Source organism: Danio rerio, chromosome 13 (assembly GCF_052040795.2).
Source record: "Danio rerio strain M-AB ecotype USA chromosome 13, GRCz13ab, whole genome shotgun sequence".
NCBI classification, from domain to species: Eukaryota; Metazoa; Chordata; class Actinopteri; order Cypriniformes; family Danionidae; genus Danio; species Danio rerio.
In genome coordinates this window covers 35,141,022-35,164,959 of record NC_141033.1, presented here as the reverse complement: position 1 = coordinate 35,164,959, position 23,938 = coordinate 35,141,022, and the positions used below count along the sequence as shown (strand labels likewise).

Here is a 23,938-nt window from a genome sequence, read left to right as displayed (position 1 = left end):
GGCATTGTTATATTAGCGGTCGCGGGATGAAAAGTTTGGGAACCCCTGATTTAACTACACACAGTATTATCTACAGGCAATGTTCATGTAAAATTAAATTAGTTTTTTTAATCCAAACTTCAGTGTAACATGATTTTTTTTACGATTAATCATAATAATATGCTGATTTACTGCTGAAAAACATTTTTATTGTTATTAAAAAACATAACCCTTTATAATGTTAAAAACATGTAACATTCATTAATAACAACTACTTAAACACTTAATATTTGGAAACTATAACTCCTATTCCATACTGCAAGTATTTTGTAATGAATAGAAAAGTCAAAAGAATAGGATGTATTTTTCTAAAATAAATATTTTTACAGAATATGTTTGCTGATCAATTTTATGTGTCGTTACTGCATGAAAGTATTTTAAAAAATCTTGCTCACCCAAACATTCAAAAAGTTACTGTATAACATCCACAAATAATTCCCCATTCTTTTAGAAAGGTACCAAATTATTGTTTAGAAAATATGTGCAATGCTATTATAATCAATGTGCAATACTAAACTCTTTATATCTTATTATTATTTTTATTTAGTGTCAGATTCACAAATGCGTCTTAATATTTATTGTATTTAACACTGCCCAAAGAGTCATATTCAATTACCAATCTGTTATATTAAACTGATTCAAACTGATTTTAAAACGCTCCTCCCCAGGTTTCAAGTTTGCCAAAGGACACCCTCTACTTCTCGTCCCCATGAGGAATTAACATTTGGCATTCAGACTTTTGCAAGGCTGTGCAGAAAGTGTTCCGGCAGGCAGGTGAGTGTAATGTCGGTCAGCACGACTCGCTGCTGAATGAATCAAAAGCTCTGCCACTTCAATCTCACCTAAGCGTGGCATCACTTTGTCAGCGTGTTTTGTCTCTGTCTTTCCTTGTGCTCAGGATGAGTCATGAGCAAACGATGGTCAGGTCAATCCAGACGCATCCCGGGTGTATTCAGCTCAACCTCACACTGCGGCGATGAGGATATCAGAAGGTTAGTTGAGTTTAATGCACACTTTATACTTTAGGACCTTACACATGCATACTAACACACTCAAGCAAAGTGGATAACTGTACATGTCTAACCAAATTGGACATCAAGCTAAATGAGCCATCTAAATGATGCTTCACTGGCGGTCCAGCAGCTCTATAAATCACACGTTCACCTTCTGAAGCAAATAAATGCTGACGGCACACAAACCCTGCTCTCAGCATCTGCATAGAGCCGTAGATGTATGTGTGTGTGCTTTAGCTGCCTGATTCGATCACATACATTTTATTTGGCTTAATATAGGTAGATGTTTGTGTTGCTTTTTTTGTGAATGATTTGTATTTATTGTTGCTATCAGTTTGTGGTTATTGATGGAATGTGTTCTGATCAATAAGTCTGAATAATGGATGGTGATAAATCTGTCGGTTGAAGTCCAACTATAGTTCAGGGTCAGTGGAAACATGGAGTAAAAGTTAACATACTGTAGCAGTCAATATCAGCACAATGTTTTCTTTTTATTAGTTTCATTTATTTATGTATTCTATTTAAGCATCTTTACTTTTACATTAAAATTAAAGTTTTTAATGTAATCAACATTGCCATGAATACAAGAATAGATCATACTAACTTTATTATATCTATGGAAATATAAATTATAATAGTTATACAATTTGCATTTCAAAAGACATAAATAATAACAAATAAATATATTCATTACCTGACAAAAGTCTTTTCGCCTGTAAAAGTCTGTCCGCCTTCTGGTTGATCATTTGGTATTAGATGTATGAAAGGCAAGGGCCTCTAGATTACGTTTTATTTTACCAAAATAAAACATGTTTTTGTTTGTAATTATTCATTTAGAACATTAGGAACTGACTTTGCTTAGACAAAAAGCCTTATCAATGTAAAGTCATGGTGCAGTGGAAAAAAAATGAATATTGTGTATGACTCACATAAGCTTGAAGTACTCCATCCATACATCTCTGCAATGGCTCAAGTAACTTATTAATAAAGTCATCTGGAATGGCAAAGAAAGCGTTGTTTCAGGGAGTTTCTAGAGTTCTTCTTGAATTCTTTGGATTCATCTTCAATGCCTCCTCTTTCATCTTACCCCAGACATTCTCAATAATGTTCATATCTGGTGACTGGGCTGGCCAATCTTGGAGCACCTTGACCTTCTTTGCTTTCAGGAACTTTGATCTGGAGGCTGAAGTATGAGAAGAAGGGCTATCCATCTGAAGAATTTGCCCTCTCCTGTGATTTGTAATGTAATGGGCAGCACAAATGTCTTAATTCCTCAGGCTGTTGATGTTGCCATCCACTGCAGATCTCTTGCACTGAATGTAACCCCAAGCCGTGATTTTTCCTTCACAAAACTCGACTGATTTCTGTAAGAATCTCGGGTCCATTCTGGTTCCAATAGATCTTCTGCAGTATTTGTGATGCAATTTAATAGATGATTTATCAGAAATAATCTACCTTCTGCCACTTTTCCAAATGATCAAATGAAGTGAAGTTATTATTTGTTGCTCTTACAATTGGGATCAACAACGAGACTTTTGTCAGATAGTGTATTTGTTATATTTGTATATTAACAAATAATAGAACCATACCTGTGCTCGTAATTACTTGGAGAACTTGCAGGACATTGATGGATTATTTCTTTCCTTTGGCTTAGTCTCTTTATTTATCAGCGGTCGCCACAGGGAAATGAACTGCCAACTATTCCCACATATGTTTTATACAGCTGCAACCCAGTACTGGGTAACACCCATAAACTCTCACATTCACACACACACTCATACACTAAAGGTTAACATTTTTAGTTGGTTTATAATAATAATAATAGTACAACAACAATTATTAATATTTACAACAGGGTAACACATATTTATAACTTGTGAACTGATATATGCATTTACTATACTATATTGTAGTATTTGGTCATGCAGAATATTGCTAGTACTCATTTTAAGTCATAGATGAAAACTGCTTTCATTTCATGCATTGATTCGTTTTCTTTTTGGCATAGTCCCTTTATTAATCAGCGGTCGCCACAGTGGAATGAACCACCAACTTAATCAGCATATGTTTTACACAGCGGATGCCCTTCCAGCCACAACCCAACACTGAAAAAACACCCATACACTTTCATTTACACTCATATGCTACAGCCAATTTAGCTTGTTTAATTCACTTATACCACGTCTTTGGACTGTGAGAGAAACCTGAGCACCCCGAGGAAACCCATACGAACACAAGGAGAACATGCAAACTTCACACAGAAATGCCAACGAACACAGCCGGGGCTCGAACCAGCGTCCTTCTTGCTGTAAGGCGATTGTGCTACCCATTACGTCACCGTGACACCTGCTTTCATTTCAATTGATCATTTTTAGTTTTTTTGAAGAAGAATTTCTGGAGATTTATTTGTTGTGTTGAGTTTAGAAAGGGGTAGTTTTGGGGTTGATGGTGTGTGGAATACTGGATTCTTTGGAGTTTATAGGGTGTGTATTGTAAACAGCTATCTGTCTAGAATATAATGTTCAGATAAGTTCACACACACACACACACACGCACACACACACACACACACACACACACACACACACACAGACACACAATGGTGAGGGTGACTGATGTAATTATCTGCTGTTCTGTTGTATTTGTTCTGATGAGCACGGGTAAGATGGTCATCAGGAATTCAATTCTAAACCCTCAAGAGATCCAAAAACACACTCTGAAATTAGCATTTTCTGTCTTACACACTAACACAGCACTCACTCAACGCCATTAGGATTCTGTCTCTGAAACAGTCACCGTCAAACTGTCAAGCTCATTACCACACACCGCATGTGCATTCGCAGCCTGACAAATAGACCTGCCTGCGCATACCATCTGAAACAGGACTGGACTTTAAGGCACTGGATTAGCACTGGATACATTGAGACTCAAACAAAAACAGGAAGGGATTAGGCTCATCTCTGTCAATAGTTTCTCCTCAGGCTTCAGATTAAGGCCTTGGTAATAGAGTGAACATAGGTGAAGAAGAATTGACAGGACTATTATGCACACACACCTATCAAAGGCAGAAAAGATTTCTTGTCAAAGCTTTGGCAGGGATTTGAGTCAAGTTGGTTTCAGAACGTATGAATGTTTGAGTTGATCTAAATCGAATGGTTGGATAGTTAGCCAGCAACTGATTCAAAATGATGAACCAAGATGACAGTCTAATCGATTGCTGCTTTATCAGCTGAATGAAAGTCCTGGCAACACTTCAGACAGCAAATGTTGTCGCTTTCCTCTGAATCTTCCTCAAGGGGGTGCAGTATTTCTTTTGGCTTATGAAGTTATTTGTTTCTTATTAAAGACATAAACTATTTTAATTCCAATTACTGACACTTAGGGCAAAAATTAAAATTCATTCAATCTCAAGAATAAGAGTTTATAAAAGGCTGTATAAACAAAAGTGATTGCTTCTGAAGTCTAAAAAAAGTATACTGCTGATAGGGAAAAACTGTAGTGACCTCCCATCCCAAAAATAAATGTTCTAAAAGGTAGTTTTGTAATAATGTTATGATTCCCAGAATAATTCTTTAGTGGAATCTAAACACTTTTTCTAAAATGTCCTAAGGAGTTAAAAGGTTCCATGGTTGTAGGGGTCATGGACTGAGAAAATTTGTATGTATATATTCATTCATTCATTCAATCATTTTCTTTTTGGCTTAGTCCCTTTATTAATCCGGGGTCGCCACAGCGGAATGAACCGCCATTTTATCCAGCAAGTTTTTACGCAGCGGATGCCCTTCCAGCCGCAACCCATCTCTGGGAAACATCCACACACACATTCACACACACACTCATACACTTTGTACAATTTAGCCTACCCAATTTACCTGTACCGCATATCTTAGGACTGTGGGGGAAACCGGAGCACCCGGAGGAAACCCACGCGAAGGCAGGGAGAACATGCAAACTCCACACAGAAACAATAACTGAGCAGAGGTTCGACCCAGCGACCGTGTGTGTGTGTGTGTGTGTGTGTGAGAGAGAGAGTGGGCAAAATACTTATTTTAAGTTTAAAGATGCTTAAAGATGCCTCTCTTATGGAGAATGAAGTCACATGCATTGCTCAGGTGTAAGTTTTTTTCACAGAATTCAACAGAGTAAAAATCTTCTTGGTTCTGTGAATCATGATTGTCTGATCAAATCGAATCTTTATTCTATATTTTATATTGGATTCAAGTCAGGGGATTGGTTTGGCCATTCAGCAGCTTTAGAAATATGTTTTCTGCAAAAATTGGTGACGTGATTGATACTTATTTTCCCTCCTTTATGAGTTCCCTGAACTGTAAAAACATTATGTAAAATTTACAATTTGAACATTTTGCTCTAAAACATAAATTACACACTCTAACTTATCTAGTCATTTCATAAAATACACACAACTGCTTTAAAATTAATGTTTTTTGATATGGATGCATGTCTGATTTACATTGAGCAAAATGTTAAAATATTGTCATGTTGTTTTTACCACAGACATTGTTTTTCTGATAAAAATAAAAATCTGCACAATAAAACAATAAAAACCCATAGGAGAATCTTGAAGGAACCCATGGTAAAACATTCTGGGTCATTTACCTGCATTTCACTCATGGACCTGTTTGAGAAGCTTTCATTTGTAGCACGCACGCACGCACGCATGCACACACGCACGCACACACACACACACACAAGGTGTTGGAAACCTGTAAACGTTCGAGGTTACAGAAGTAACCCTTCGTTCCCCGAGGAGGGGAACGGAAGTGCCATGAATGGGAGGATTCGGATCAGAAGCCGCTTATCTGGAGAGTATTGAACGGGCCAATGAATGAAATTAATTGGCAGCGTAAGCTTGCGCAGGTGTGCGACATCTGCAATTATCTCAGCATATAAGCACACCTGAAGCCAGCAGACGCCATCCTTTTAAGCTGAAGAGACTTTCAAACAGCTAAGGGACAGTCATTATGGCGACGGAATATGGCACTTCCGTTACCCTCCTCGGGGAACGAAGGGTTACTTCTGTAACCTCGAACGTTCCCCTTCGGTTGGGGAACTTCAGTGCCATGAATGGGAGAATATGGAAAGCGCCATAATGACTGCACCTTACCAACACCCCCGATGAGGAGATAGTCAAGCAAGCGTGACGCACCCACATCATGGGGGGCGCGGTCCTCCAACGTGTCCCTGGCCCTAATTTATCCTACTTCAACAGAAGTTTTACGGATTTAGATATATTTTTTGGGAAGTCGTGAGCATCTAGATAATTCTAGGAAATACGACAGTACGTTGGGAAGCGTGCAATCCCGATAGGGAGGACGCTGCGGAGGCCATCCGTTACCCAAGGGGGGGATAGATGGCAGAATTTACCTATGGACTAGCCCTAAAAAGGGGGAGTACGCATAGCAAAGAGTGGTTAGCGGAGAGGGAAGACACGGGTCCGCCCAGGGGGGGGACTTAACCGTGGCGGAATAAGCATATGGGATCGCCTAGTGGGGATCACGCATAGCAGGCACCTATACCCAAAACGCGGACTGACCAGCGGGCAGACCTACAACGTAGTGGGCCAGCAAGTGACTCCTCCGCTGAGTCAGTGCTGGGGGCCACGGAGGAATCTGCAGGGCTCACCTGACGGGGAACTTTACTGACAGATAAAAAAGGCGCACGTACCTCCGTGTTAGGGAGAATGGCGCAGCAAGCGTGTTTCAACACCCTACCGAGTTGTCTCCTCAATCACCAAAGGGTTACCTAATACCCTTGAGGAAACCAGCTCCACTCGCAGATTGTAAAACCTTGCAAATGTGTTGGGTGTCGCCCAGCCCGCAGCTCTACAGATGTCTGTTAGAGAGGCGCCGCGTGCACGCGCCCAAGAGGATGCAACGCTCCGAGTGGAGTGTGCACGTACTCCCGGGGGACACGGCTGACCTCGACTCGAATAAGCGAGTGAAATGGCATCCACAATCCAGTGGGATAATCTTTGTTTCGATACGGCACTTCCCTGCTGCCGACCGCCATAACAGACAAAGAGCTGCTCAGATGATCTAAAATTCTGAGTACGGTCCACATAAATGCGCAGAGCGCGAACTGGACAAAGTAAAGAAAGGGCTGGGTCTGCCTCCTCCGGGGGCAGCGCTTGCAGGTTCACTACCTGATCTCTAAAGGGGGTGGTAGGAACCTTGGGCACATAACCGGGGCGGGGTCCCAGGATAACGTGAGAGTAATCCGGCCCGAATTCCAGGCACGAGTCACTGACCGAAAATGCCTCCAGGTCCCCGACCCTCTTGATGGAGGCCAACGCAACCAGCAGAGCTGTCTTCAGGGACAGAAATCTTAGAGATACTGATTCGAGTGGCTCAAAGGGATCGGATCGCAGACTCGTGAGAACGAGGGCGAGATCCCAAGAGGGCATGAGAGGGGGGCGAGATGGATTAATTCGCCTAGCACCCCTAAGGAACTGGATGACCAGGTTATGCTTTCCCACGGTGCCGCCAGCTACCGCGCTATGATAAGCGGAGATGGCGGCCACGTAAACCTTGAGAGTGGAGGGCGACAGCCTGCTGTCCAACTTCTCTTGAAGGAAAGAGAGCACAACACTAATCTGGCAATTTCGGGGGTCTTCTCTGCGAGAGACGCACCATTCAGTGAATAGACTCCACTTCAGGGCGTAGGCGCGCCTCGTGGAGGGGGCTCTAGCCTGAGTGATGGTATTAACCACCGCAGTCGGTAGGTTACCTAAGTCTTCCTCGCGTCTAGGGACCACACGTGGAGGTTCCAAAGATCGGGGCGAGGGTGCAAGATGGTGCCCTGTCCCTGAGAGAGTAGGTCCTCTCTCAAAGGGATCCGCCAGGGGAGGGCCGTCGCGAGGAGTGAGAGCTCTGATATCCAGGTCCGGTTGGGCCAAAGGGGCGCAACTAGCAGAACCTGTTCCTCGTCCTCCCTGACCTTGCACAGAAACTGCGCGAGCAGGCTCACTGGGGGAAACGCAAACTTGCGCATGCCCCGAGGCCAGCTGTGGGCCAGTGCATCCGTGCCGAGAGAGCCCTCGGTCAGGGAAAAAAACAACTGGCAGTGAGCGTTCTCGGGGGAAGCAAACAGATCGATCTGGGCCTCCCCGAATCGCGCCCATATCAGCTGAACAGACTCGGGGTGGAGTCTCCATTCTCCAGGGCGTAACAGCTGTCGTGAGAGCGCATCGGCTGCACGATTGAGCGTGCCTGGGACGTGAATGGCGCGCAGCGATTTCAGCCGCGGGTGACTCCAGAGGAGCAGACGGCGGGCGAGCTGAGACATGCGGCGAGAGCGCATACCCCCCATGCGGTTGATATACGCCGCCGCCGCCGTACTGTCCGTCCTGACCAGCACGTGTTGCCGCTCCAGCACCGGTAAAAAGCGGTGGAGAGCGAGGAACACTGCCAACAGCTCTAGGCGATTGATATGCCAATACAGCTGGGCACCCTTCCAGAGGCCCGCAGCCGCATGCCCGCGACACACGGCCCCCCAACCCGTGTTGGAAGCGTCTGTTGAAACAACAACATGGCTGGACGCCTGTCCTAGAGGCACACCGGCCTGTAGGAACGAGGGGTCGTTCCAAGGGCTGAGAGCGCGGCGACACAGCGCAGTAACCGAGACCCGGTGTGTGCCCGCGTGCCATGCGCGTCTGGGGACCCGATCGTGAAGCCAGTGCTGAAGTGGTCTCATATGGAGCAACCCGAGCGGCGTGACGGCGGCTGCGGATGCCATATGCCCCAGGAGCCTCTGAAAGAACTTCAGTGGGACCACTAGTTTGCTGTCGAGCTCCCTCAGACAGTTCAGCAACAGGCGAGCGCGTTCCTCGGAGAGGTGCGCTACCATGGTGATCGAGTCCAGCTCCATCCCGAGAAAAGAAATCCTCTGCACGGGGGCGAGTTTGCTCTTTTCTCGGTTGACCTGAAGCCCCAGTAGGCGGAGATGCCGAAGCACCTCGTCCCTGTGCATAATCAATTGCTCCCGCGAGTGGGCTAAAATCAGCCAGTCGTCGAGATAACCGAGTATGCGAATGCCCGCGAGCCGAAGGGGCGCTAGGGCACCCTCCGCGAGTTTGGTGAAGACCCGCGGAGACAGAGAGAGCCCGAAGGGGAGGACCTTGTACTGCCACGCTCGACCCTCGAACGCAAACCGCAGAAATTGGCGGTGGCGTGGAAGAATGGAGACATGGAAATACGCGTCCTTCAGGTCTATGGCTGCAAACCAATCCCGAGGACGAACGCATTGGAGAATGCGCCTCTGCGTGAGCATTCTGAACAGCAGCTTGTGCAGACAGCGGTTCAAAACGCGCAGATCTAGGATTGGCCGTGACCCACCGCTCTTTTTGGGTACGATGAAGTATGGGCTGTAAAACCCACTCTCCATCTCGGCTGGAGGAACCGGCTCGATTGCACCCTTCGCCAGGAGGGCAGCAATCTCCTCTCGCAAGACAGGGGCGGACAGGGGGTTGACCCTGGAGAAATACACGCCCGTAAACTTGGGGGGCCGTTTCGCGAACTGAATCGCGTAACCGAGTCTGATTGTGCGTATGAGCCACCGCGAGGGGCTGGCCCGCGCTAACCAGGCAGGCAGAGCCCTCGCTAATGGAGTCATCGCTACAATCGCTGACGTACCAGCGGTGGGGCAGCGCGGAGTGGGTGTGCTGATCCGGGAAGCACGAGGGTCCCGCGGAAAAGCTGGAGGAGAGCGATTCGCTCTGGCTCCGCACCCTGACTCCGGAGAGGGGGCTGGAGGGCTGAGGGAAGGGAGACCGTCCCCCCAGCGCTCGTGAGCCACTGGCGAAGCACGTAGAGTCTGCGAGCCGGAAGGCAGCGCGTCCCGGACTGGCAGAACTCGTGCAGTCACATCCGGGGAAGGGAAAAAGTGCTCTTTTACTGATGTCTTGGTGGCACTGAAAAGTACCGTTGTTATCGGGGCCCCGCCCTCCAGCGGGGAAAGAGCAAGTTTCCTCTTCTCCGGATGGCCTGTCTCAGGGACGCTTCGCGGTCCGTTTACCGGACTTAACGGCGCCCTGGGCAGGAGGGGCTGCCTGCTTTCGAGGTAAACGCCGCGCCCGCTTGGCCGGAGGCGCAGGCGGGGGCGGGGCAGCACTCGTTGGCGGGCGCCCTCGGCGAGGAACAGCGGAGGTGGATGGCTCGGCGGGCGGAGCGGGCTTACGGCCACGCCGATAGATGACATTGCCCATCGCATCCGACTGCTCTTTCACCGCCTTGAATTCCTGGGTGAATTCACCGACGGTGTCGCCGAACAGGCCAGCCTGGGATATGGGTGAGTCAAGAAAGCGAACTTTGTCAACGTCGCGCATATCGGCCAGGTTTAGCCAGAGGTGGCGTTCCTGAACCACAAGTGTGGACATCGTCCTCCCCAGCGCACACGCGGCGGACTTAGTAGTCTGAAGAGCATAGTCGGTCGCGGTGCGCAGCTCATGTAATAAGCTTGGGTTGGACCCGCCCTCGTGCAGCTCGGCCAGCGCCTGCGCTTGGTAGCGCTGGTAGGTGGCCATCGCGTGCAAAGCAGAAGCAGCCTGGCCCGCAGCCTTATAAGCTCTGGCTCCGAGGAAGGCAGACAACCTACAGGCTTTGGACGGGAGGCGGGGCAAACCCCGCCATGTAGAGGCGCCGCGCGGACAAAGATTGACCGCGATAGCGCGCTCCACTGACGGGATCGCCTCATACCCCCTGGCAGCTCCGCCGTCAAGGGCGGTGAGGGCGGAGGCACTCGCAGCACGGGCAGAGAAAGGTGCCCTCCAGGACTGCGTGAGCCTACTGTGCACTTCCGGGAAGAAGGGGACGAGAGGCTTCGAAGGCTTCGCCTTCTGGTCCTCTACGTAGCACCCATCTAGTTGGTCCGGCCGCGGAGCTGGGGGATAAACCATCTCCAACCCCACGGCCGAAGCAGCCCGGGAAAGCACGGCTAACATGTCCGCTTCAGGATCCGATATGACAGCGCTCACCTGCCCGGAGGGGGCGAGCGGGTCCGGATCTTCGTCGGACAGTGAAAGCCCACCCTCTGATGCCGCGGAGGACATCTGATCTCCGGTGTCAGCGAGTGTGAGAGCTACCATGTGGTTAGACGGATCACTCTCACCACCCGAAGCTTGGATGGAGCGCCGTGAGGAGCGAGAGGTCCGCGAGCCCGTGGGCGGTGGATTAGCTCCCGCTAAAACCCTCAGATCTGCCCGAGCGCCCGCTGCTTTTTTAGAACAGGAGGCAACTGGGGTGGCTCGCTCTCTTGCGAAAGTTAGCCGCGATCTTAGCTGTGCAACGGTCATGGCATCGCAATGACGACATGAACCGCCCGCGAGCACCGCATTAACATGCTGGACCCCCAAACATGCAATGCAGTGATCGTGTCCATCATCCGGAGACAGGAAACCCCCGCATCCAGAAACGCACAGTCGGAGCGCCATCCTGAAAAGGACGTGCTGCACGACTGTGTTGCTCTTTTAGGAAAGTTGCAACTATACGCACCGCTCTGGAGGACCGGACCCAAAGAACCGCAGGCAAGGGAGTAACCCAGCTCGACCGTCTGCCACCGCGAAGACCCACTCTGGACCGGGAGACACACTCGTTCGCTCTGAAGTGCTGATCAGCAAGAGGAACCCTCATCGACTCACTCAGAAAGGATCTGAAGCGAAAAGGATGGCGTCTGCTGGCTTCAGGTGTGCTTATATGCTGAGATAATTGCAGATGTCGCACACCTGCGCAAGCTTACGCTGCCAATTAATTTCATTCATTGGCCCGTTCAATACTCTCCAGATAAGCGGCTTCTGATCCGAATCCTCCCATTCATGGCACTGAAGTTCCCCAACCGAAGGGGAACATTAATTTCCATACTATTTGTTCTTCCTATTATGGAAGTTAATGGTTACTTGTTTCCAACAATCTTCAAAATATCTTCTTTTGTGTTTAACAGAAAACTGAAACTCATACAGGTTTGGAGTTACACTTGAGAGTAAGTAAATAGTGAGTCAATTTTCATTTTTTGGAGAACTCTCTTTATGTTTAGGCTTTGATTATTTTGTCATAAAAAAATCATAATTCTGTGTACAAAGATGTGAACAGCACAGTAAAATAGTGCATTTATAGTCCTTGCAAAATAACATAAACACTGTTAAACGTGTTTTATTATTATGCGTTTTAGTAATACAATTGTCAATAGGGCCTAAAACGTTGAGCTTGTCCAAGAGTCAAACGCATTTAATTGTATTGTTTTTGTGTGAATAGTTATGTTGACAGATGCATTCAAACAACCACAAAACAGACTACACTCCTGATCTAACATGTTATCATTATGGGACAATATCTTTCAAATCATTTTCATTTACTCACTTTCCCACTCACTTGTAAGCCATGAGTTTGTTCAGTCAATATTTGTGTGTTGTACTAAAGAAAGTGATGGGATAGAAAGGAAAAGGTCTTGAAATCTGAGTGTGATCACAAGAAACACATTTGGATGTCAATAGCAGGTGGGCTCTTTTTCTCTCCAAGCATATTGTTATAATCCCTTTGGCCTGATGCCAGCTTCTCCTCAGCACTTCAAACACACATTAGTGTCACTTCCCCTCACTGCTGTTGACTATCAGTGTTGTAAATACAACAGCATGTGTATCAGTCAGTGTTAGTATCATATTATATTCCATAGAGCACACTGAATGTGTGTTTTTTTTTTATTTATTTTAAACCTTTTTTACTTGTAGCTTCACACTATAGAATGCAATATAGCAAAGTGCTTTACATTTCCAGATGGATTGCATCTCATTCTGGCTTGAATTCAGCATCATATTCTATAAAAGCACATTTTATTATTATTATTATTATTATTATTATTAAGTGCATGTCATGTTTTGATCAGAATGCTGATCATTTAAATGTTAAATGTCTGAGAATTGCAGAAGCGTGTACATTGTAAAGTTTGCGATGTTGCAATCTTTTAAATGTTTAATTTAGGGGGTTTGCAGAAAATGCCTTGTTGAATAAACTGATCCCGGACCTGGAATCAGTGCTGAAATATAATTATTTGCCCGGTGGGGAATGAGGCTGTTTCTTAGTCAGCGAGGCGGAAGAGAGACACTGCCCAGTGTAATTAGTAGCTACTCATGTAATGTACTCCCATGAAGTTTAATGATGTTACTCAGCGTTTCAGCTGTACAGATGGGCTACCCTTTCTCAGCAAAAGCTTTAGATGGTGATTGGTCACTGGAGTTCAGGGATTGCTGCAATGCAGTAGCCAGCAAACACACACGCACACACATACGCTCACTTTTCCCTCAGAGCGATCACTTTTATGTGCATAGATGTTTCTGAACCTCTGGCTGCTTTGTAATGATGAAAGAATCCATTGTGAAGTCATGGATAACTTTCTGCAGCAGTTTAGGGCTTTCATCATAGATTATTGAAGTTTTCCCATAATGTTTTAGAGTTGTTATTGCATGTTTAGCAAAATGTGGTGAGCTGTTATAATGCACCTCTTAAACTGTCTTAAAACATTTTTCTGTGCCAAATCGTTTCATAATAATGATCCACCAGACGTAATTGAACATCTGTGACCTTCTAGTTGATACAGAGCTCTTAAATGAAGACTGCAGATGTCGAATTAGGAGCTCTATAAATTAGTCTCCGCTTTAATCTGAGCAGGTTCCTCTTTTAATTGGGTTTGCTCCTGGTTGAATGTGTAATGAGCTGAGGACGTTTAAAACTGCTGTAGAACTGAGGATATTGTATTGCACTAACATAATAGTGTTATTGCAGAGTTTGGACAGCATTTGTTTTTTAAAATAAACAATAGACTTATTAGTAAAGGATGTCTGTGACTTGTGTGCTGATTAGTTTTAGATTTAAGTAAACAATAACAAGAATAAAAACAATATATCTGTTAGCTCCTTTACTAAAAAACTCCTCCAAGATCATTGAATATACATTAAATTCAATTCAATTCAAATGTATTTGTATAGCTCTTTTTCAAAACAATTATCATTCCAAAGCAGCTAAGGTGCACATTATGACATTACAGTCAAAAGAGAAAGTTAGGGATTAGGGATACTGTAGTTTAGACAGTATATTAACAGTTTATATGCATGAAGATTTTTTCTTTTGATAAAAGCTTATATCATGTTGCTTGCAGCAGATTCAAAGCAAAATGTCACGCAACTTTAACCAAGTTTTCTTATGTTGGTTCACACATGCTTAGAAGCGTGTCGTCAATCAAATAGCTGACAAATGGTGCTAAAAGGCTAATGGTGTATCACTTTCAAATTACCTATACTATACTTTAACTTTAACCCAACTGATAGAAGAAATATGTGAAAAAATGTGTAAAACAATTAGGGAATCTTACTTAATTTCACTGTATTTACTTTAAAAAAGTAATATTATAAAATTAAAGACAGCTTATTTATGCAGATAGTTTACTGCATTGGAAAAGCCATGTATATTGAGGTACACTTAATGCCAACGCTAAAATAAAAGATCTGAAACAATGTGCTGTCTTAAAATGCTTTAAAATGACAACATGGTATTGTGCCTGGACAAGGGCTATTCCAATGTGTTCTGTACCTAGTACCTGGTACTTTGCGACATGAAATGCCTGCTTTATTTATTTCTGCTATATTTAAATAGTCAGCAACACCATTGTATTGTTAGTTCACATGACTAAATTATTTTTATACCTCTAAGATCAAAAACACCTTAAATGGCAGCATTTCAGTAGAAGAGGTTCAGATGTTCTCTCATTGGTTGTTGGAGAGAAGATAGAATGAAACCCAGAATGAGTTTTTTTTTTTTGGGAAGTTATGGCTGTAGAGGCAGTGCAACTATAGCCATAATCTCATCCACTTTAAATAGTACAAAACTGCAGTGAAATGCAAACTGAGCTGAGCCAAATTGTACTATTCTACAGAGCAGGGATCACCAAAACTGTTCCTGGAGCTCCGGTGTCCTGCAGATTTGAGCTCTGATCAAACACACCTGAACAAGCTAATAAAGGTCTTACTAGGTATACTTGAAACACCCAGACAGGTGTGTTGAGACAAAAATCAGTCAAGTTTGTTGAAGAAAAAATCATGGTTTGGGGTTTCATTCAGTATGGGTACATGCGAGAGATCTGCAGAGTCAATGGCTACATCAACAGCCTGAGGAATTAAGACATTTGAGCTCCCCTTTACATTACAAACCACAGAAGAAGGCAAATTCTTTGACAGGACAGCACTCTTTCTCATACTTAAGCATCCACATCAAAGTTCCTAAAAGCAAAGAAGGTCAGGGTGCTCCAGGATCGGCAAAAGCCCAGTCACCAGACATGAACATTATTGAGCATGTCTGGGGTAAGATGAAGGAGGAGGCATTGAAGATGAATCCAACAAATCTTGGTGAACTCTGGTAGTCCTGCAAGAACGCTTTCTTTGCCATTCCAGATGACTTATTAATAAGTTATTTGAGTCATTGCAGAGATGTATGGATGCAGTACTCCAAGCTCATGGGAATGATACACAATATTAATGCTTTTTCCCCTGCACCATGACTTTATATTCTATACTGTACATTATTTCTGTTAAGTGGTTAGACTTTTGTCACTTTAGTATCTTTAAATAATTAAATATCAAGGCATGATCATATTTTATTTTGGTAAAATAAGAGTAATCTAATGGCCTTTGCCTTTCATATAAGCCATGTCTGATACTAAATGATCTAAGAGAAGTCAAGTTATTCTTTGTTGTTTCTCACACTTGGATAGGTGACAAGACTTTTGTCAGGTAATGTAGAATGTTAATCATTTCTTCTTCCATTTCTGTAACTATGTCCCTCATTTTATAGTACTATTTAATAATAACAAAAATCAAAATAGTATTTTAATTTATTTTAAAATCCTGAAACTTTATTCAAAACACATGTTTTTGGATCCCTACTGTATACAGTTTGTTTACCTTTAAATACATTGTACTTTTTTAGGAGCTCATTTTAAGAAATGTGTCTTCTGTTAAAATGAGGAATTCAAGCCAGTCACATCTCAGGTGTTACCATTATTGTCTTTCTGCAGTACTGTATGACAGCAGGACCATTTAAAGAAAACGAGCACCTTGGGTGGTGGGGTTGGTCAGATGGGCAGTGGTCTGGCTGCCTAAAGGGGTCTATAATACTGAAACTATGCACTGTAAATAATCCCAGTAAAACAGCAGAGCAATTTGGACTGAATCACCCACAGTGCAGTGAATCCAACAACATACTGTAATGCAATAATAAAAGGTTCACATCTGGTCTCGGAGTGACTTTAATTCAAGAAGTGGAAATACAAGACACGTTAATTCTCTCCCTAAGGCCTTGTTTGATCAGAGTTATGAAACTTATTTATGGACAAAATCTGTAAATCACCAAAACAAACACTAATTAGTTAGATTAATTGCCTGTTATATGGCTGAGTCTGTGAAATTCATACTGATTAATGTTTCTGCTTGATTCTCAAGCATATTTTATTGTGCATGAATGATAATCCAGCAGAAAGCTGGATAATTCACTAATATCCAAACATTTCCATTAGATATAACTGTACAAGATAAAAGCAATAAATAAAAAAAGTCTTTCCAGTTCAGCCTTAAACTCACTCTTCTGGGTAATTTCAGTACATTTTGCTTTGCTGGGTTCAAAGGTTCAAGATTCAGTTGATTAATACAATTCAGTGTTTGAACAAGCAAATAATTACACTTCAGCTTTAAATGCTTCTTGAATGTGTTCATTTAACATAGCAGCAACAGATTAGATTGCATTGGCTTTTTTCTCTCAGGAAATACGATTCATAAATTTTGTTAGGAAGACAGAAATACTGCTCAGCAATCAGGTCTAACATCTCCTCCTGCGTTCCTCATTACTCACAGAGTAAACAGCAGCATGAATAGAAAGCATAACTCATTATTTAGAAAAAAAGCTTCTCTTTGCCAGTGATGCTGATAAAATATGGTGACAGCATCGGCATAATTCATCATCTCCAGCATTAAATTAATCCAACAAACAAGTGCCACTTCAGCTGGAGAGTTTAAGATTTGAATTAATCTAGAAATGGACTGGGTGGTACAAAATTGCGATTAAAGAACCTTTTTGTGGAAAGGTCTTATTTTTTCCCCTTGTCTTAAGGAGGTTTTGATTATCATTTAAATGTGAAGAAGCTTTTGTGTTACATTCAAGTTACCATAATGCTTTAAAATCTATAATGTGTAAGAGACAATAAATATTTTGGAAAGCACTTATTGTCACACGTCACTTTATGTCAGTTAAATCTCTTAAAGGGCTCCGATTTCACTCTTTTTCAAGATTTAAGATTAGTCATTTGTGTCTTCAGATTGTGTCTGTAGAGTTTCAGCTTAAAATACCCATCAGATTATATATGATATCTTTTTAAATCTTAGTAATTTGAACTGTTAGGACATTGTAGCTGTTTGTGTTGCCTGTGCCTTTAATGCAAATGAGCTGGTTCTCCCCGCCCACTGTTCCCGTGTACGTTCCCATGTGCGTGTCAGAGCCATAGCCTTCACGTAGAAAAACAGCACAGTGACCGACAAGAATAAAGCAGATCTCCCTTACTACAGTTAGAACTTCCAACTGTTATTTAATAAAATTGTTATGGAGTTAATTCAAGCCATTCTGCAATGATGAGTCACACTCAATGTAGTTATAAAGTTAGTGCGCGTGGACGTTTAGGTTTGCACTGTTTTTTCTCTGCAAATGTGACGGGATACATGTTAATATCCACTGCTGTATGGACATCTGTTATGTTGATGTACATAACAAACCTGATTTAAGTCCGTGAACTGGAATTGAAGCATCATTCATTCATTCATTTTCTTTTCAGCTTAGCCCCTTTATTAATCTGGGGTCGCCAAAGCAGAATGAACCGGCAACTTATCCAGCATACATTATGTTTTATGTAGCGGATGCCATCCAGCGGCAACCCATAACACTCACATTCACATTTCATACATTATGGACCATTCACACACATACACATTCACATACACTACGGACAGTTTAGCATACCCAATTCACCTGTAGTGCATGTCTTTGGATTGTGGGGGAAACCGGAGCATCCGGAGGAAAACCCACGCGAAAACAGGGAGAACATGCAAACTCCACACAGAAACACAAACTGACCCAGCTGAGGCTCCTACCAGTGACCTTGCTGCGAGGCGAACATGCTATCCAATGCGCCACCATGCACTGAGCGATTTTACGATTTATGACAATGACGATTTTGCGATTTTTAATTTATGACAAACATGCACTGTTTTAAAAACTTTTTTAACTTGTAAAACTCATTCTTGAGGTGTAGATGACCACAGAAAGCTGAACAGATATTTTAATCCCAGTTGCTTTGCACACGTCCTGTCTTGTGGATATGATTATACGTGTTACTACAAAGACATGTTAATACGTGGCTGGTGGGTGGCGAAATTGCACTTCTACTTCATGTTATGGTTGGCCTGAAAATGAGAGAGATATGGATCTTTTCACATAATTTCTATAAATAGAATATTTATTTTTATTTAAAAATTTATAGTGTTTCCAATAAGACTGTGGACATACCTACACACACTTCTGTCCAAACATGTGCCCTTTAACTCTGATAGACTTCCAATAGTAAAGGTCTAGAACAGTGGTTCCCAACCTTTTTCTTTGGGGCCCCCCCCATGAACATATACAAACATTGGAGCCCCCCCACCATATAAATACACATGCACGCACACACATATGTACTGTGTGTGTGTAGATATATATATATATATATATATATATATATATATATATATATATATATATATATATATATATATATATATGTGTGTGTGTGTGTGTGTGTTTGTGTAATATTTAGTAATATCTATAAAAAATATTAATTAATCAGTTTTAACTTTGCTGGATTAACTCTTGGCCTTCAATAAAACCAAAATTTAGGTAGGCTTTGTCATACTGTCTAATCTTTTTCTTCGCCTCTGAAGAATCACTGCATTTACGTTTGTCTGCCATTTTTGTTTTGATTTTGCCTTTACGACACGTTGACAAGCAGATTGCGCGAGTGAGCAAAATTTAAATAATTATTTAAAGTTATTTATTTTAATTATTTTCACTATTATGTTGAAATTTTACGCATGTGTTTAGATTATTTTTTTTATTTTTTGGTACTTAAAAATACATATATGTAGGGCTGCTCGATTTTGGGAAAAATCATAATCACGATTATTTTGGTCATAATTGTAATCACGATTATTCAAAACCATTGCCAGTTAAAGTCAAAATTATTAGCGCTCCTGAGATTATTATTTTTTTTTTTATAAATATTTCCCAAATTATGTTTAACAGAGCAAGGAGTTTTAACAGTATTTCCTATAATATTTGTTTTATTTTAGCTAGAATAAAGACAGGTTTTAATATTTTGAAACCAGTTTAAGGTCAATATTATTAGCCCCCTTAAGCAATATATATTTTTGATTGTCTGCAGAATAAACTACCGTTATAATGACTTGCCTTATTACTCTAATTAAGCCTTTGAACTGCACTTTAATCTGAATGCTTGTATTTTGAAAAATATCTAGTAAAATATTATGTGCTGTCATTATAGCAAAGACAAAAAGAAATCAGTAATTAGAAATGAGATATCAAAACTATTATGTTCAGAAATAAGTTAATAAAATATTCTTTTCATGAAACAGAAATTGGGCAGGAAAAGGTTTGCTAATATTCAAGAGGGCTAATAATTCTGACTTCAAGTGTATATATACAGTTATATTCCACCCTGCAAAGGAAAGAGAAATAAATACAATAGAATAAAAATATTAAACAAACTGTGCTTTAAGCATCTTCACTGTAAGAAAAACACTTTAGCTACAGCAGTCCTTCAGTCAAGAGCAGAGAGGGCTTTCTCGTTATGTTTGTTTAATAATGATAAAAACAGGCGGCAGAAGGATTATAGTGTGCTGTCTCTTTAATAGTTTCTCTTTCACGTCTTTTGATCCTCAACTCGTTTGTTTATTACACAAATGAGGGTTAATGTAAATAATCACTAAACACCGCGTTTTGACACCTATTTGACCATTAAAGCACTCACGTTAAGATGACTTTAGATGTCTGCGCTCCTCTGCTCGTCTCAGTGTGCGAATGAGAGTGAATGCTGACCGGCCGCATGCTTCTGACTGCGTGATCGTGCTGCACACACACATAAGCTCTTTCGCGCTTTTAAGAGCAACACGTGTACAACTGTGGCGAAATATGATGCAATAATCAATTATCTCAATTAATGCTTTTTTATAATCGTTTGAAACCGAAATCCAAATCGGATTTTCGATTAATTGCAAAGCCCTTTATAATAGTGGAGCATTTTTATGCCTTTTTCTACCTCAATACTTATCCTCTCCTGCGCCCCCCCTGTGAACTCTGGCGCCCCCCTTAGGGGGGCGCGGACCCCAGGTTGGGAACCACTGGTCTAGAAGACCATCAAAATAACAGAAATTTCAGTTAAAAAACTGAACAATTTGACTGCTCAGGATCAAGCATGAGGTGCCTTCAGACGAAAATATTTGATAAATACATTTACATGGGGAATATAAGTACAAATGCTTCTTTCTTAGGGCTGGGTGAATAATCTGAATTTAATTCAAAATCTATATATATATATATATATATATATATATATATATATATATATATATATATATATATATCGAAATAATATTTTCAATTACTTATCTTATTGCGTGTGGAGTCACGTGACCCTAATCTGTTTGTTAGTTACTTTGCACTACATTGACGATGCCTGGAAACTGCACCAGAGATGTCTTGAGACAGCATATTTTTAATTACATTAAAAAATTATCATTTACATTAAAATATTTGTTTACAGAAGATGCAAGAAATGCACTGTTTACATTTTATTTTCAGGATACACACAATTTATTTTATTTAGAAGAGATACTGCTTATTTTCTACTTTTAATATGAAAAACACTGAAAATAATCAACTTTGTTTCCAAAAGTGCAAGTTATTTGGGCAATGTGTGCTTTAATTTCAGTTGTTCAACGATGATGTTCAATAAATACTGATAGATAGTCGATATTGTGCATTTCCTTTAATTATTTGAAACTCAAGGAATGAGTTAATGAGCAATAAAAATTGCTCACTTTTAATATGTAAGCATATTTACTGTATAAAACCTGTCAGTGAACTGTGAGGGCAACAGAAATAAAATAAATAAATAAAATAATTGTTCATTAATCGTAATTAATCAAGATTTTTATTTTAGGCAAAATTGCACATCCCTCTTATTTCTTGTGTAACATGAGTTCATGTAAAAATGAAGCATCATCCAGATGAATTACTGACTTGGGAAACAGTTTCAAGGTTGCAGGTGGAACAGGCTGATGCTCCGATTTAATTATTGGCCCCAGGGTCAAGTGTCATTAAACTGCAGATGTTTACATATCTAATGGCGATTATACAAACTAATCTCACAAAAGACGCATTTTTTAAATCAGCTGATGCTGTAATCGAATTTTGCTTGAGGAAATCTAAAGAGCAGATCAAATAATCCACTTTACTTCCACACTGCTGTCAGTAGATGTTGTGCAGAGACTATTATGTGAATGAACAACCATTTTTCTGCAGGCTGAAGCTTTATTAAGGTATATTATCGATTTCACATTTACCGCCCATAAATGTCCTGGCCAAAATACGCAACAATGAACCATCAGAATTTACACTGATAGGCAAAAGTCTGCTGCTCCAAAACAATTTTAATATTAGCCTCATGAATCTCGCAGAAATTTATAAACATTCCCAGATTATGCATATAATGTTAAACAAGCCATAGCACACATTTAGGTACACAAAATAAAGACATTTATTTACAAACTCACTCAGCAGACGCAGAATCTGTAACACATTTTTGCAGCTCTAGTTAAAGCTTTATCTAAATTTCAGACAATCTTTCAGCATACTGTAACTCTTCATCAGTGCACACCTGTAGAAGATTAATCATAACAGACAATTGTAATCTTTCTTTCTCTCTTGCAAATCATGATCAGCGTGCTGGAAAATTGAGTTTAAAAAGACTGCCACATTATACCTCAAATATCTTGTCCAGAAAAATGTGCAGATAAACAATTATTACAAGGAGCAATGAAAGTAACAACTTAACAATAAATTGACAACTTGTTTTTTTTTTTTTCCATTCACACACTTGTGTCATTGAAAGTTTGTGTAAATGCAGGGCTGTTTCTAGACTTTTTAGCACCCGTGGCAAGATTACTACTGTATAATCATTTTCACTATTGTTGTGGTTACACTAAGATTTAAAATTGTATCTGAATTATTTGTGTTTCCTTCAAAAATTGCACTTTTGCAAAAGTTTGCTTATTGTCTCCCAAACCATTAGATACATTTACGCCCAAATGTCTGCAATCACTAAGGAAACTAATACTTATGTTCATCATCACCCCTGCAGTTGGTGGCACCCTCGGCTACATTGAAAAAAAGTGAAACTACTGTGTCTTTCATTAAAGTACATTTTTATATTGGATTAAGTGAAAATGATGGTTTCTGGTTTTAATCAGTTTTATTCAATTTGCCTTAAAGCAAAAAAAAACCTAGAATGAATTTAAAGCATTAGTATTTTTCTCAGAGTAGTATTTGTACTCGTCGAGTAACAGTAATAAATGCTAATGTATAAGTGCAATATCAGACTCACATCTACATTATGTGATGCGGCTCTATTTAAACACACTGTAGACATGAGGCTGTAGATGAGCAGTACTTCAAATCATCTCATGTTATATTGCTCATATATTCATTTCAGGTGTATTAAAAACAACCTAAAGACTAACTTACAGTTTTGTGTGAACTATTTCTTTAAGAAACCAGAATGTGGCATCTCTATAGAATTCCTCTTTAGTAATCTTTATTTACAAAGCTTAGATCACCCTAAACCCAGATAAAACGACTCAGCCAGAAAAAAAAACACACAAACTAACTGTTGATAAATCAAGATTAATAAAAGATTAAACATTTGACTAGAAATACACACAAAACAGTGTGTATCTGTGCTTGAATATATATATATATATATATATATATATATATATATATATATATATATATATATATATATATATATATATATATATATATATATATATGTATGGTAACACTTTACAATAAGGTTCATTAAATAATGCATTTACTAACATGAACTAATCACGGACAACACATGTACAGCATTTATTAATCATAATTGAACATTTACTGATGCATTATTAACATCCAAGTCCATGCTTGTTAACATTAGTTAATGCACCATGAGTTAACAAGAACTAACAATGAACTACTGTATTTTCATTAACTAACGTTTACTAACATGAATAAATATTGTAGTAAATGTATTGTTCATTGTTTGTTCATGTTAGTAAACACATTATTTAACATTAACTAATGAACCTTATTGTAAAGTGTGACCATATATATATATATATATATATATATATATATATATATATATATATATTCTTAAAGTCAGAATTACAGATTAACCTAGTATTGTGTTTTGGTGAACCAAACAGGTCCATTTAGCTCAGAGGAAAAAGGTGGATGGATTTGACTGTGCTTCTGTTTATCCTCATCTTCCTATATTGTGTGCTTTTCCTGGATTAGTCATTCATACTGTAATTGCCTTGATGAATGCCATTAGATGTAACATGAGATGTAACAACCCTCTAATGTACAAAACTGATAAAAAAAAAAAAGAACCACAGTAATGTCAACAACAACAAAAACATAAAAAATGAAGTGTCATGTGGGGAACTGTAAAAACTTATTGTT

At 40.8% G+C, this 23,938-nt stretch overlaps 1 protein-coding gene across 18 annotated transcripts in view; it reads left to right on the top strand.

Moving 5' to 3' along the window:
- Nucleotides 1-23,938, top strand: part of LOC147834236 (uncharacterized) — a 78,208-nt gene that overhangs the window by 10,254 nt on the left and 44,016 nt on the right. For all 18 annotated transcript variants that reach the window (XR_015506113.1, XR_015506119.1, XR_015506117.1 and 15 more), the window contains exons 4-5: nucleotides 708-813; nucleotides 938-1,031. The gene's annotated coding sequence lies outside the window, so the exon portion shown is untranslated. The remainder of the gene's footprint in view (nucleotides 1-707; nucleotides 814-937; nucleotides 1,032-23,938) is intronic.